General features: G+C 39.4%; 1 non-coding gene across 1 annotated transcript; it reads right to left on the bottom strand.

Annotated features, from left to right (window-relative positions):
* Positions 1–2,196: 2,196 nt before the first annotated feature.
* On the bottom strand, positions 2,197–2,304 carry LOC130952120 (small nucleolar RNA R71). Its single transcript, XR_009074301.1, has one exon. It is a non-coding gene; the product is annotated as a small nucleolar RNA R71 (small nucleolar RNA).
* Positions 2,305–13,038: the final 10,734 nt, after the last annotated feature.

Below are 13,038 nucleotides of genomic sequence, written 5' to 3'. Positions count from 1 at the left end.
TAGACTTTGTTCTTATGTATTTTCAACGGTGGAGTTTCTACACACCATAGATTAAGGTGTGGAGCTCTGCTGTACCTCGAGTATTAATGCAATTACTATTGTTCTTCTATTCAATTCCACTTGTTCTTTGTCCAAGATATCACTTGTTCTTCAACTTGATGAATGTGATGATCAGTGACACTCATCACCTTTCTCACCTATGAACAAGGCAAGAACTGATGGCGGCATTCAAGAGAATCCGGAAGGTCTAACCTTGTCTGTGGTATTCTGAGTAGGATTCAATGATTGAATGACTGTGACGTGCTTCAAACTCCTAGCAGGCGGGGCGTTAGTGACAGACGCAAAAGAATCAATGGATTTTATTCCGGCCTGACCGAGAACCGACAGCTGAATTCCGCTATGCTGTGACAGAGCATATGCAATCGCTTTCACTGAGAGGATGGGAGGTAGCCATTGACAACGGTGAAACCCTACACGAGCTTCCCATGGAAAGGAGTAAGAAGGATTGGATGAAGACAATAGGAAAGCAGAGAGACGGAAGGGAAGGCATCTTCATACGCTTATCTGAAGCTCTCACCAATGATATACATAAGGATCTCTATCTTTATCTTTATGCTTTATTCATCATCTATACCCAATTGAGTTTGCCTGACTGAGATTTACAAGGTGACCATAGCTTGCTTCATAGCAACAATCTCCATGGGATCGACCCTTACTCACGTAAGGTATTACTTGGATGACCCAGTGCACTTGCTGGTTAGTTGTGCGAAGTTGTGTTTATGCCATGGTATTGAGCACCAAGTCTTTGGAGCCATTACCGGGGATTATTCGAATATGGACAAAGTAGTGTTCACAATTTCGTGCACCACCAGCCAGGGTGCCTGGTTGGGCGTTTAACGCCCAAAAAGGTAGTGCATTGGGCGTTAAACGCCAGAATGTGCACCATTCTGGGCGTTTAACGCCAGGATGGCACAAGGGGGAGGATTTTGTTTTCAAATCAATTTTTTTTTCAAGTTTTCAAAGTTTTTCTAAATCAAATCTTTTTCAAATCATATCTTTTCAAGCAAATGTTTTCAAAATCAATTTCTTTCCTTTTTCAAAGATACTTGCTAACAACTAATGATTTGATTGAACATTTCAAGTATGTTGCCTTTTCTGTTGAGAAAGGTTTAATGTTTGAATCATATCTTTTCTTGTTAGGCAAGTCATTAATTTTTAAAATCAAATCTTTTTAAAATGTTTTTCAAATCATATCTTCTCAATCACATCTTTTTAAAAGCATAACTTTTCAATCATATCTTTTTAATCACATCTTTTTCAAAATAGTTTTCAATCATATCTTTTTAATTTCTAATTTCAAAATCTTTTTCAAAAATTACTTGATCTCTTTCTCACTCTTGATTTTCGAAAATCAAATTAAAGTTTTTCAAAATGTTTTTAAAAATTTTTTTATTTTCGAAAATCTCTTCCCCTCTTCTCACATCCTTATATTTATGGAGTACCACTCTTTCTCAATGCACAATTCGAACTCTATCTGATTAAGTTCGAATTCTTCTACCTCTTTCTTCTATTTTTCTGTTTTTCTGACACCTCAAGGAATCTCTATACTGTGACATAGAGGATTCTACATTTTCTTGTTCTCTTCTCTTTCATATGAGCAGGAGCAAGGACAAAGGCATTCTTGTTGAAGCTGACCCTGAACCTGAAAGGACCTTGAAGCGAAAGCTAAGAGAAGCTAAGGCACAACTCTCTGTAGAGGACCTGACAGAAATCTTCAAAGAAGAAGAACCCATGGCAGCCGAAAACAACAACAATGCCAACAATGCAAGGAAGGTGCTTGGTGACTTTACTGCACCTACTCCCGACTTCTATGGGAGAAGCATCTCTATCCCTGCCATTGGAGCAAACAACTTTGAGCTTAAGCCTCAATTAGTTTCTCTAATGCAACAGAATTGCAAGTTCCATGGACTTCCATTGGAAGATCCTCATCAGTTCTTAGCTGAATTCTTGCAAATCTGTGACACTGTCAAGACTAATGGGGTTGACCCTGAGGTCTACAGACTTATGCTATTCCCTTTTGCTGTAAGAGACAGAGCTAGGACATGGTTGGACTCACAACCTAAAGAAAGCCTGGACTCATGGGAAAAGCTAGTCAATGCCTTTTTGGCAAAGTTCTTTCCACCTCAAAAATTGAGTAAGCTTAGAGTGGAAGTCCAAACCTTCAGACAGAAGGATGGAGAATCCCTCTATGAAGCTTGGGAAAGATACAAACAATTGATCAGAAAGTGTCCCTCTGATATGCTTTCTGAATGGAGCATCATAGTTATTTTCTATGATGGTCTCTCTGAACTATCCAAGATGTCTTTGGATAGCTCTGCTGGAGGATCTCTTCATCTGAAGAAGACGCCTACAGAAGCTCAAGAGCTAATTGAAATGGTTGCAAATAACCAATTCATGTACACTTCTGAAAGGAATCCTGTGAACAATGGGACTAATCAGAAGAAAGGAGTTCTTGAGATTGATACTCTGAATGCCATATTGGCTCAGAATAAAATATTGACTCAACAAGTCAATTTGATTTCTCAAAGTCTGTCTGGAATGCAAAATGCACCAAGCAGTACTAAGGATGCTTCATCTGAAGAAGAAGCCTATGATCCTGAGAACCCTTCAATGGAAGAGGTGAATTACCTAGGAGAACCCTATGGAAACACCTATAATTCTTCATGGAGAAATCATCCAAATTTCTCATGGAAGGATCAACAGAGACCTCAACAAGCTTTCAACAATAATAATGGTGGAAAAAACAGGTTTAGCAATGGCAAGCCTTTTCCATCATCTTCTCAGCAACAGACAGAGAATTCTAAGCAGAACCCCTCTGACTTAGCAACTATGGTCTCTGATCTAATAAAAACCACTCAAAGTTTCATGACTGAAACAAGATCCTCCATTAGAAATTTGGAGGCACAAGTGGGACAGCTGAGCAAGAAAATCACTGAACTCCCTCCTAGTACTCTCCCAAGCAACACAGAAGAAAATCCAAAAGGAGAGTGCAAGGCCATCAACATGGCCGAATTTGGAGAGGAAGGAGAGGCAGTAAACGCCACTGAGGAAGACCTCAATGGGCGTGCACTGACCTCCAATGAGTTCCCCAATGAGGAACCATGGGAATCTGAGGCTCAAAATGAGACCATAGAGATTCCATTGGACTTACTTCTGCCTTTCATGAGCTCTGATGAGTATTCTTCCTCTGAAGAGGATGAGTATGTCACTGAAGAGCAAGTTGCTAAATACCTTGGAGCAATCATGAAGCTAAATGACAAGTTATTTGGAAATGAGACTTGGGAGGATGAACCCCCTTTGCTCACCAAAGAATTGGATGACTTGTCTAGGCAGAAATTACCTCAAAAGAGGCAGGACCCTGGGAAGTTCTCCATACCTTGTACCATAGGCACCATGACCTTCAAGAAGGCTCTGTGTGACTTAGGGTCAAGTGTAAACCTCATGCCTCTCTCTGTAATGGAGAAGCTAGGGATCTTTGAGGTGCTAGCTGCAAGAATCTCATTAGAGATGGCAGACAACTCAAGAAAACAAGCTCACGGACTTGTAGAGGATGTTTTGGTGAAGATTGAAGACCATTACATCCCTGCTGATTTCATAGTTCTAGAGACTGGGAAGTGCATGGATGAAACCATCATCCTTGGCAGACCCTTGCTAGCCACAGCAAAGGCTGTGATTGATGTTGATGGAGGTGAACTGATCATTCAAGTGAATGAAGAATCCTTTGTGTTTAAGGCTCAAGGATATCCCTCTGTCACCATGGAGAGGAAGCATGAAGAGCTTCTCTCAAATCAGAGTCAAACAGAGCCCCCACAGTCAAGCTCTAAGTTTGGTGTTGGGAGGCCACAACCAAACTCTAAGTTTGGTGTTGAACCCCCACATTCAAACTCTAAGTTTGGTGTTGGGAGGTTCCAACACTGCTCTGAGAAAATGTGAGGCTCCATGAGAGCCATCTGTCAAGCTACTGACATTAAAGAAGCGCTTGTTGGGAGGCAACCCAATGTCATATTTTATCTATTTTCCTTTGTTATTTTATGTTTTCTGTAGGTTGATGATCATGAGAAGTCACAAAATCAAGTGAAAAAGCAAAAACAGAATGAAAAACAGGAAGAAAAATAGCACACCCTGGAGGAAGAACCTACTGGCGTTTAAACGCCAGTAAGGCTAGCAGATGGGCGTTTAACGCCCAGTCTGGCACCATTCTGGGCGTTTAACGCCAGAAAGAGGCACCAGACTGGCGTTAAACGCCAGGAAAGGGCAAGAACCTGGCGTTAAACGCCAGAAATGGGCACCAGCCCGGCGTTTAATGCCAGAATTGGCTCAAAACGCGTTTTTGCATGCTATTTGGTGCAGGGATGACTTTTTCTTGACACCAGAGGATCTGTGGACCCTACAGGATCCCCACCAACCCCACCACTCTCTTTTCTTCTTCACCCATTCACCAATCACCTCAATACCTCTTCCCCAAAAACCCTTCACCTATCAAATCCCATCTTTCTCTTCACCACTCACATCCATCCTTCATAAAACCCCACCTACCTCACCCTTCAAATTCAAACCACTTTCCCTCCCAAACCCACCCATAAATGACCGAACCATGAGCCCCCCTCTCCTATATAAACCTTTCTTCACTCCTTCATTTTCACACAACCTAAACACCACTTCTCCCCCTCTTTGGCCGAACACAAAGCCATTCCCTTCTTCCTCATTTCTTCTTCTTCTACTCTCTTCTTTCTTCTTTTGCTCGAGGACGAGCAAACCTTTTAAGTTTGGTGTGGTAAAAGCATTGCTTTTTGTTTTTCCATAACCATTTATGGCATCCAAGACCGGAGAAACCTCTAGAAAGAGGAAAGGGAAGGCAAAAGTTTCCACCTCCGAGTCATGGGAGATGGAGAGATTCATCTCAAGGGTGCATCAAGACCACTTCTATGAAGTTGTGGCCTTGAAGAAGGTGATCCCCGAGGTCCCCTTTTCACTCAAAAAGGGTGAATATCCGGAGATCCGACATGAGATCCGAAGAAGAGGGTGGGAAGTCCTCACCAACCCCATTCAACAAGTCGGAATCTTAATGGTTCAAGAGTTCTATGCCAATGCATGGATCACCAAGAACCATGATCAAAGTGTGAACCCGGATCCAAAGAATTGGCTTACAATGGTTCGGGGGAAATACTTAGATTTTAGTCCGGAAAATGTGAGGTTGGCATTCAACTTGCCCATGATGCAAGGAGATGAACATCCTTACACTAGAAGGGTCAACTTTGATCAAAGGTTGGACCAAGTCCTCACAGACATTTGTGAAGAGGGCGCCCAATGGAAGAGAGATTCAAGAGGAAAGCTGGTTCAATTGAGAAGGCATGACCTCAAACCCGTGGCTAGAGGATGGTTGGAGTTTATCCAACGCTCAATCATTCCCACTAGCAACCGGTCTGAAGTTACTCTAGACCGGGCCATCATGATTCATAGCATCATGATTGGAGAAGAAATAGAAGTTCATGAGGTTATAGCTCAAGAACTTTATAAGGTGGCGGACAAGTCATCTACCTTGGCAAGGTTAGCCTTTCCTCATCTCATTTGTCACCTCTGTTATTCAGTTGGAGTTGACATAGAGGGAGACACCCCCATTGATGAGGATAAGCCCATCACTAAGAAAAGGATGGAGCAAACAAGAGACCCCTCTCATCATGAAATCCCTGAGATGCCTCAAGGAATGCACTTTCCTCCACAAGACTATTGGGAGCAACTGAACACCTCCCTAGGAGAATTGAGTTCCAACATGGGACAACTAAGGGTGGAGCACCAAGAACATTCCATCCTCCTCCATGAAATTAGAGAAGATTAAAGAATCATGAGAGAGGAGCAACAAAGACAAGGAAGAGACATTGAGGAGCTCAAGCACTCCATAAGACCTTCAAGAGGAAGAACAAGCCGCCATCACTAAGGTGGACCCGTTCTTTAATCTCCTTGTTCTTTATTTTCTTATTTTTCGAATTTTCATGCTTATGTTTATCCATGTTTGTGTCTTATGATCATTAGTGTCTTTAGTGTCTATGCCTTAAAGTTATGAATGTCCTATGAATCCATCACCTTTCTTGAAAAAAATTGTTCTTAATTGAAAAAGAAAAAGAATTTCATGAATTTTGAATTTTATAACAGTTTAATTATTTTGATGTGGTGGCAACACTTTGGTTTTCTGAATGCATGCTTAAACAGTGCATATGTCTTTTGAATTTGTGATTCATGAATGTTGGCTCTTGAAAGAATGATGAAAAAGGAGACATGTTACTGAGGATCTGAAAAATCACCAAAATGATTCTTGAAGCAAAAAAAAAGCAGTGAATACAAAAAAAAAAAGAGAGAAAGAAAAAGAAAGGAATAAAGTTGTGATCCAAGGCAAAAAGAGTGTGCTTAAGAACCCTGGACACCTCTAGTTGGGGACTCTAGCAAAGCTGAGTCACAATCTGAAAAGGTTCACCCAATTATGTGTCTGTGGCATGTATGTATCCGGTGGTAATACTGGAAGACAGAGTGCTTTGGGCCACAGCCAAGACTCAATAAGTAGCTGTGTTCAAGAATCATCATACTTAGCTAGGAGAATCAATAACACTATCTGGATTCTGAGTTCCTAAAGAAGCCAATCATTCTGAGTTTCAAAGGATAGAGTGAGATGCCAAAACTGTTCAGAGGCAAAAAGCTAAAAGCCCCGCTCATCTAATTAATACTGATCTTCATAGATGTTTTTGGAATTCATTGCATATTCTCTTCTTTTTATCTTATTTGATTTTCAGTTGCTTGAGGACAAGCAACAATTTAAGTTTGGTGTTGTGATGAGCGGATAATTTGTACGCTTTTTGGCATTGTTTTTAGTATGTTTTTAGTATATTTGGTTTAGTTTTTAGTATATTTTTACTAGTTTTTAGTTAAAATTCACTTTTCTGGACTTTACTATGAGTTTGTGTGTTTTTCTGTGATTTCAGGTATTTTCTGGCTGAAATTGAGGGACCTGAGCAAAAATCTGATTCAGAGACTGAAAAGGACTGCAGATGCTGTTGGATTCTGACCTCCCTGCACTCAAAGTGGATTTTCTGGAGCTACAGAAGCCCAATTGGCGCGCTCTCAACGGCGTTGGAAAGTAGACATCCTGGGCTTTCCAGAAATATATGATAGTCCATACTTTGCCCAAGATTTGATGGCCCAAACCGGCATTCAAAGTCACCTTCAGATTTCCCAGCGTTAAACGCCGGAACTGGCACCAAAATGGGAGTTAAACGCCCAAACTGGTATAAAAGCTGGCGTTTAACTCCAAGAGGAGTCTCTACACGAAAATGCTTCATTGCTCAGCCCAAGCACACACCAAGTGGGCCCGGAAGTGGATTTTTATGTCATTTACTCATCCTTAGGCTACTAGTTTTCTATAAGTAGGACCTTTTACTATTGTATTTTCATCTTTCAATCTTAGGATCTTTTGATCATGTTTTTATGATTGAACCCTCTTTGGGAGGCTGGCCATTCGGCCATGCCTAGACCTTGTTCTTATGTATTTTCAACGGTAGAGTTTCTACACACCATAGATTAAGGTGTGGAGCTCTGCTGTACCTCGAGTATTAATGCAATTACTATTGTTCTTCTATTCAATTCCGCTTGTTCTTTGTCCAAGATATCACTTGTTCTTCAACTTGATGAATGTGATGATCCGTGACACTCATCATCATTCTCACCTATGAACGTGTGACTGACAACCACCTCCGTTCTACCTTAGATTGGGTGAATATCTCTTGGATTCCTGATACATGATGCATGGTTGATCGCCTGACAACCGAGTGCTCGCCTGACAAACGAGCCAGCCATTCCGTGAGATCAGAGTCTTCGTGGTATAGGCAAGAACTGATGGCGGCATTCAAGAGAATCCGGAAGGTCTAACCTTGTCTGTGGTATTCTGAGTAGGATTCAATGATTGAATGACTGTGACGTGCTTCAAACTCCTGAGGGCGGGGCGTTAGTGACAGATGCAAAAGAATCACTGGATTCTATTCCGGCCTGATCGAGAACCGACAGATGGATAGCCGTGCCGTGACAGGGTGCGTTGAACATTTCCACTGAGAGGATGGGAGGTAGCCACTGACAACGGTGAAACCCTTGCATAAGCTTGCCATGGAAAGGAGTAAGAAGGATTGGATGAAGACAGTAGGAAAGCAGAGAGACGGAAGGGACCAAGCATCTTCATACGCTTATCTGAAATTCCTACCAATGAATTACATAAGTATCTCTATCTTTATCTTTATGTTTTATTCATCATCTATACCCATTTGAGTCTGCCTGACTAAGATTTACAAGGTGACCATAGCTTGCTTCATACCAACAATCTCTGTGGGATCGACCCTTACTCGCGTAAGGTTTATTACTTGGACGACCTAGTGCACTTGCTGGTTAGTTGTGCAGAGTTGTGATAAAGAGTTGAGATTGCAATGAGCGTACCATGTTGATGGCGCCATTGATGATCACAATTTCGTGCACCATCCATCGTGCTCCAAAGTAAAGTGGGTAGTAAATGTGATTCCTTCTGAAATCCTTATTGGCATGGTTGTTAAAATCGAACCGGATCGGCTGGTTCAACTGAAAAACTGGTGAATCAGACCTGATATCGGTGCTTGGAGCCTTTGACTTCACCTCCAACACGTGTGTACCGTACGATCCTGATTTTGGAATTTAAAATATCTCCAAAATGGCTAGAACCCTTTTCCTCGAAATTGGAAGCACCATTAACAACCACTAGGTTTTAAAGAATCTTATTAATATAAATGCCAATTATAACACATATAGATATTTTTCATTAAATAATTTATTTTTATTTAATTTATTTAATTTTAGTTATAAATTTATTCATTCATAAGTTAATTATATTTTTATTTAACAATAATTATAAACTTACTTATTTTTTCTTTTAATAATTATATAATACTTATTAATATTATTTTTTCAATAAATACTTATAATATATAATAGTATAATAGATATAAACTAATTAATAAATTATTAAAATTTAAAAATAATAGTTATTTTAATATAAAGACAAAATAAAAATATTTCTGATAGAGTAAAAATAATAAAATACTTATTTTTCCTATTCTATATTGTTTTAGAATAGTTTAATTATTCTTAAAATGTTAGTGAAGATATATATTTTAAGAGCTTGTTTGGGTGAGCTTATAAGAAAAGATCTTTTTTCGAGTTATCTTTTTTTAAAAGATCTTATGGAAAAGTAAAAGTAATTTTATGTTTGGGTATCTCATGCAAAAAGATCTTTTTATTTATCAATTATGTTTGGGTATAACAATATAAAAGTACTTTTTTGTTTATTTATTACATGAAAAACATCTTTTTTTTAAGGAAAAAAGACCTTTTAAAAAAAGATGTAAATTACAGCTTCTCAAAAAAGATGTTTTTTTTAGTGCTTTTAGTTTTACTACTAGAAATTCGCCAAACACATTAAAAAATAAAAAAAGATATTTTTTCAATGAAAAAAGATCTTTTTTTATTAAAATAATGGCACCCAAACAAGCACTAAATTTTAATTTTAAGTTTTTCACTATTTTATTTTTTATTTACGTAGGACTGCTTCAACCGGTTCAAGCAGTATCCACCGGTTAAACCAGTGATCCAGTAGTTTGACCAGTTTAATTACCGGTTCAATTCTGACAACTATGCTTATCGGATTAGTCTTTCTACCTAGTGGTGGCAAGCGGGGAAGTCCGCCACGCCAAAAGTCTACCCTTTGGCGGACTGGCTCGCTTCGCCCCACCTAATGAGGCTGTAAGACCCAGAACTTTAGAAGAATCTTATTATGAGCTGATTTCAAATTTATTTATTATTAGAGATTTTACTTTCAGAAATTATTTCATTGAGAATAATTAAATCAAGTTTTGATAATTAAAATGAAGATTTTACTTAATTTCATAATTATTGAGTTATTTTCTATATTTAAATTATATCGTTAGTAGCTATGAAATAATAAAAATTTTATATGATTTGGATTTGAAAATTTATTGAAAATAATTTGTAAAATTGATGAACAAATAGTATTTTTTATACATTATTATTGTTGGATTAAAATTTATTTCTAATTACTATATTATCTCTATTTCTATTTGAAATTACAAAACTACCCTTAAACCTAATTTTACCTAAACCCTAATTCCCAAATTAGGAAAACCCTTACCCGGTTACCCTTTCCCCAACCCAACAGCAACACACACACACAAACACAACAAGCACACATAGCAAAACACACGTACCCACTCACTGCAACAGAGAAGAAATGGGAGGCGGGAGCAAGGGAAGAAGAGAAGAGGAGGGGCAAGACCGCGCCGGCGTGCTGGGCCTCACCTTCACCGTCGCACCATCGTCGGACCATGGAGGGAAAGAGAGGGAGAGCGCTCGTGGAGGGAGCCAGGGGAGAGGGAGATCCGAGCATGAGCCAGGGCGCGCGAGAGGGAACCGCCGCTGTTGGGTTGCAGTTCTGCCTCGCCGTCATCCATGGAGCCACGAGCCATCCCTAGTCGCCATCGCATCAAACGCAGGAGTGGCCACTATCGCTGCAGAGAAGTCGCACTGCCACCGTCGCATCCTCGCTGCCAGCTTCGTCGGATCTTGCCATCGAACCCGTCCTTGCCGCCGCCATTAGAGCCGCGAACAGGAGAGGGAGAAGAAGATGCGAGCCATGGCCGAGGGGGAGGAGGCACCGTGTCTGGTGGCTACCGTTCTGTTACCACCGTCTACCTTCGTCACTGCCAAACTGCTGCTCTACGGTGCTTAGTTGGAGCTTTTGTTACTATTGCTGGAGATCTGTGGCTGCCAGAAAACACCGCTGTTGTTGCTGCCGAAGGAGGAGGAAGCCTTGCCACTGTTCGGGCTGCCAGGAGCAGTCCTATGGCCACTAAAACCATCACCGAGGATGCCACTACTTGGCTCAGCCTCTTTTTCTTAGTTGCGGTAAGGGTCTTGTTATTAGCTTTGGTCCTTTTTGAATTCTGAAAATACTGTAGTCACTGAATGTTGTTGCAGCCGCCGTCTGGGTCGCGTGGAGGGAAGAAGAGCCGCTGGGTGTCACCGTACCTTGCGTCCACCACCTCTATCACTGGAAACAGCCGCTGAGTCCTCTGTATTGGTAAGCATTTCTAATCCGAAAGGCATTTTGTCGCTGCCCTGTAAACTTATGTTGAGGCATTGCGGTGTTGTTCGTCATAGGGTTGTGTATTCGTGCTTGCCTTCCGTACTCGGAGTTTGCAGCTGCCTCGTTTTGTCATTTCAGTAGGTAATTATGTTTCGAAAATTTTCGCGTTAGTGTTCTGTACCTGTATTAAATCCTTTACGATATTAATGTTCTTGGGATTTAGTAACCGAGGTTTCTTGTTGTGATTTAGACCTGTTTATACTACTGTGAAAGTGTGTGTTGCTATGCTTTGAAGCTGCCATTGATTTTGGGTCGAGACGAAAGACTTTCTGAGAGGCATTTGGGTTATGGTTTCAATTTGTCGAGGTAGGTGCCTTTTCAGAAAAATATGTTTTATAAATTAGAATTATTATATACAGATATTATGTGGTAAAAATGTATACTTGAGTGATTGTATAAGTCTTATGTGACGTTGGTTGTTTTGGATAAACATGAATGCTTGGTTGATTTGATTATTATTTAGTTTTGTGAAATGAACAGTTTTGAAGTGTTTCTTTAAAGTCACTTCTTTAAAGCTTTGAAATCAAGTTTACTTCGTTGGAAATTGACTTGAGTTTGATTTGGTTTTATTGAAATATGAAAATGGAATGTATCTTTGGATTCAATTGGATTTTGAGCTGATTTGATTTTGGAGCCTTTAAAGAGGGTTGTGGAAGGGTTTGAATGGGACCCGGAAAGGGTGGTAGAGTCCATGTTTTAGGGGAGGTGCTGCTAAAATTCCGATAGAATCCAAGACCTTATTGAAATGTTATTTGGAAAATTATGAGTTAAAGACTTCCACTATTTTATTTAGATTATTTAAGAAAGGGATGACTTATGCTTTTGAAATGAATTAAAAAAAAGAAATTATGATTTAGTCTTGTTTCTTAAGAAAAGTATTGTATCTCTTTTGGGAGCAAGTTATTAAGATGAAACTTATGTTTCAAGGCTGTTTTAAATGTGAAAAGGGTTTATGTCTTTGAATTTGACTTGAGGGTTTCAATTGGAGGAGTTTCAGTGACTTTGAAAGAACCTGAATGTCTATTGACAAGTCTCATTTTAAAATGTATTGGGAAAAAGTTTTAAGTACTCTTTGAATTCTGAATTTTTGCAAGACAAACAATTTTTGGGCAGTTTGAAACGCTTTAGATTTAGTCATGGAATTGAAGCTAGTTGTTTAAGTAAAGGAAATGGTTTTGAAAGGAGTAATTGATTGCATGACTCGGTTTGGTTTAGATTCTATTTTTATTACTCAAATCAGGAAGCCAAGGTTTTAAAGATTTTAAGCAAACTTGAGGAAATGAGTTATGTTATTTTCTTCTAAAGACTTGAGACTCTGTCGAGAAACTTTTGTTACAAAATCCTATTTTTGGATGTTTGATTTTGAATATTTCAGATGAGATCTTTAAATTGCCATGGTTTTGAAAGTTTTGGAAAGAGGATGCCGAGAGTGGCTTTGTTTTGAAAAGGGAACCTACTTTGAGTAAAAGTGGCTTATGAGCCTAAAATGATTTGAAGAATGGAAATTTTAAAGCAAAGGATGAAAGAAATTAATTTTTGGATTTCAAAGTGAAGTGAATTGAGAAAAAGTGATTTATGGCTTGAATGATGATTTTATGAATTTGATGATGTTGGATGGTGGAAGTGCTATTATGTTTTGAGCCGGAATGGCTGTGTATGACAATGAATTATGGCTGATTGCGGAATATGTTATGAGCCGGATGGCTGACTATGAATCATGAATTTAAGCTGAATGGCTGAGATGAATGTTGATT

Source organism: Arachis stenosperma, chromosome 9 (assembly GCF_014773155.1).
Source record: "Arachis stenosperma cultivar V10309 chromosome 9, arast.V10309.gnm1.PFL2, whole genome shotgun sequence".
NCBI lineage: Eukaryota > Viridiplantae > Streptophyta > Magnoliopsida > Fabales > Fabaceae > Arachis > Arachis stenosperma.
Note: the sequence above shows the minus strand (reverse complement) of the source record. Positions and strands in the feature narration are given on the sequence as shown.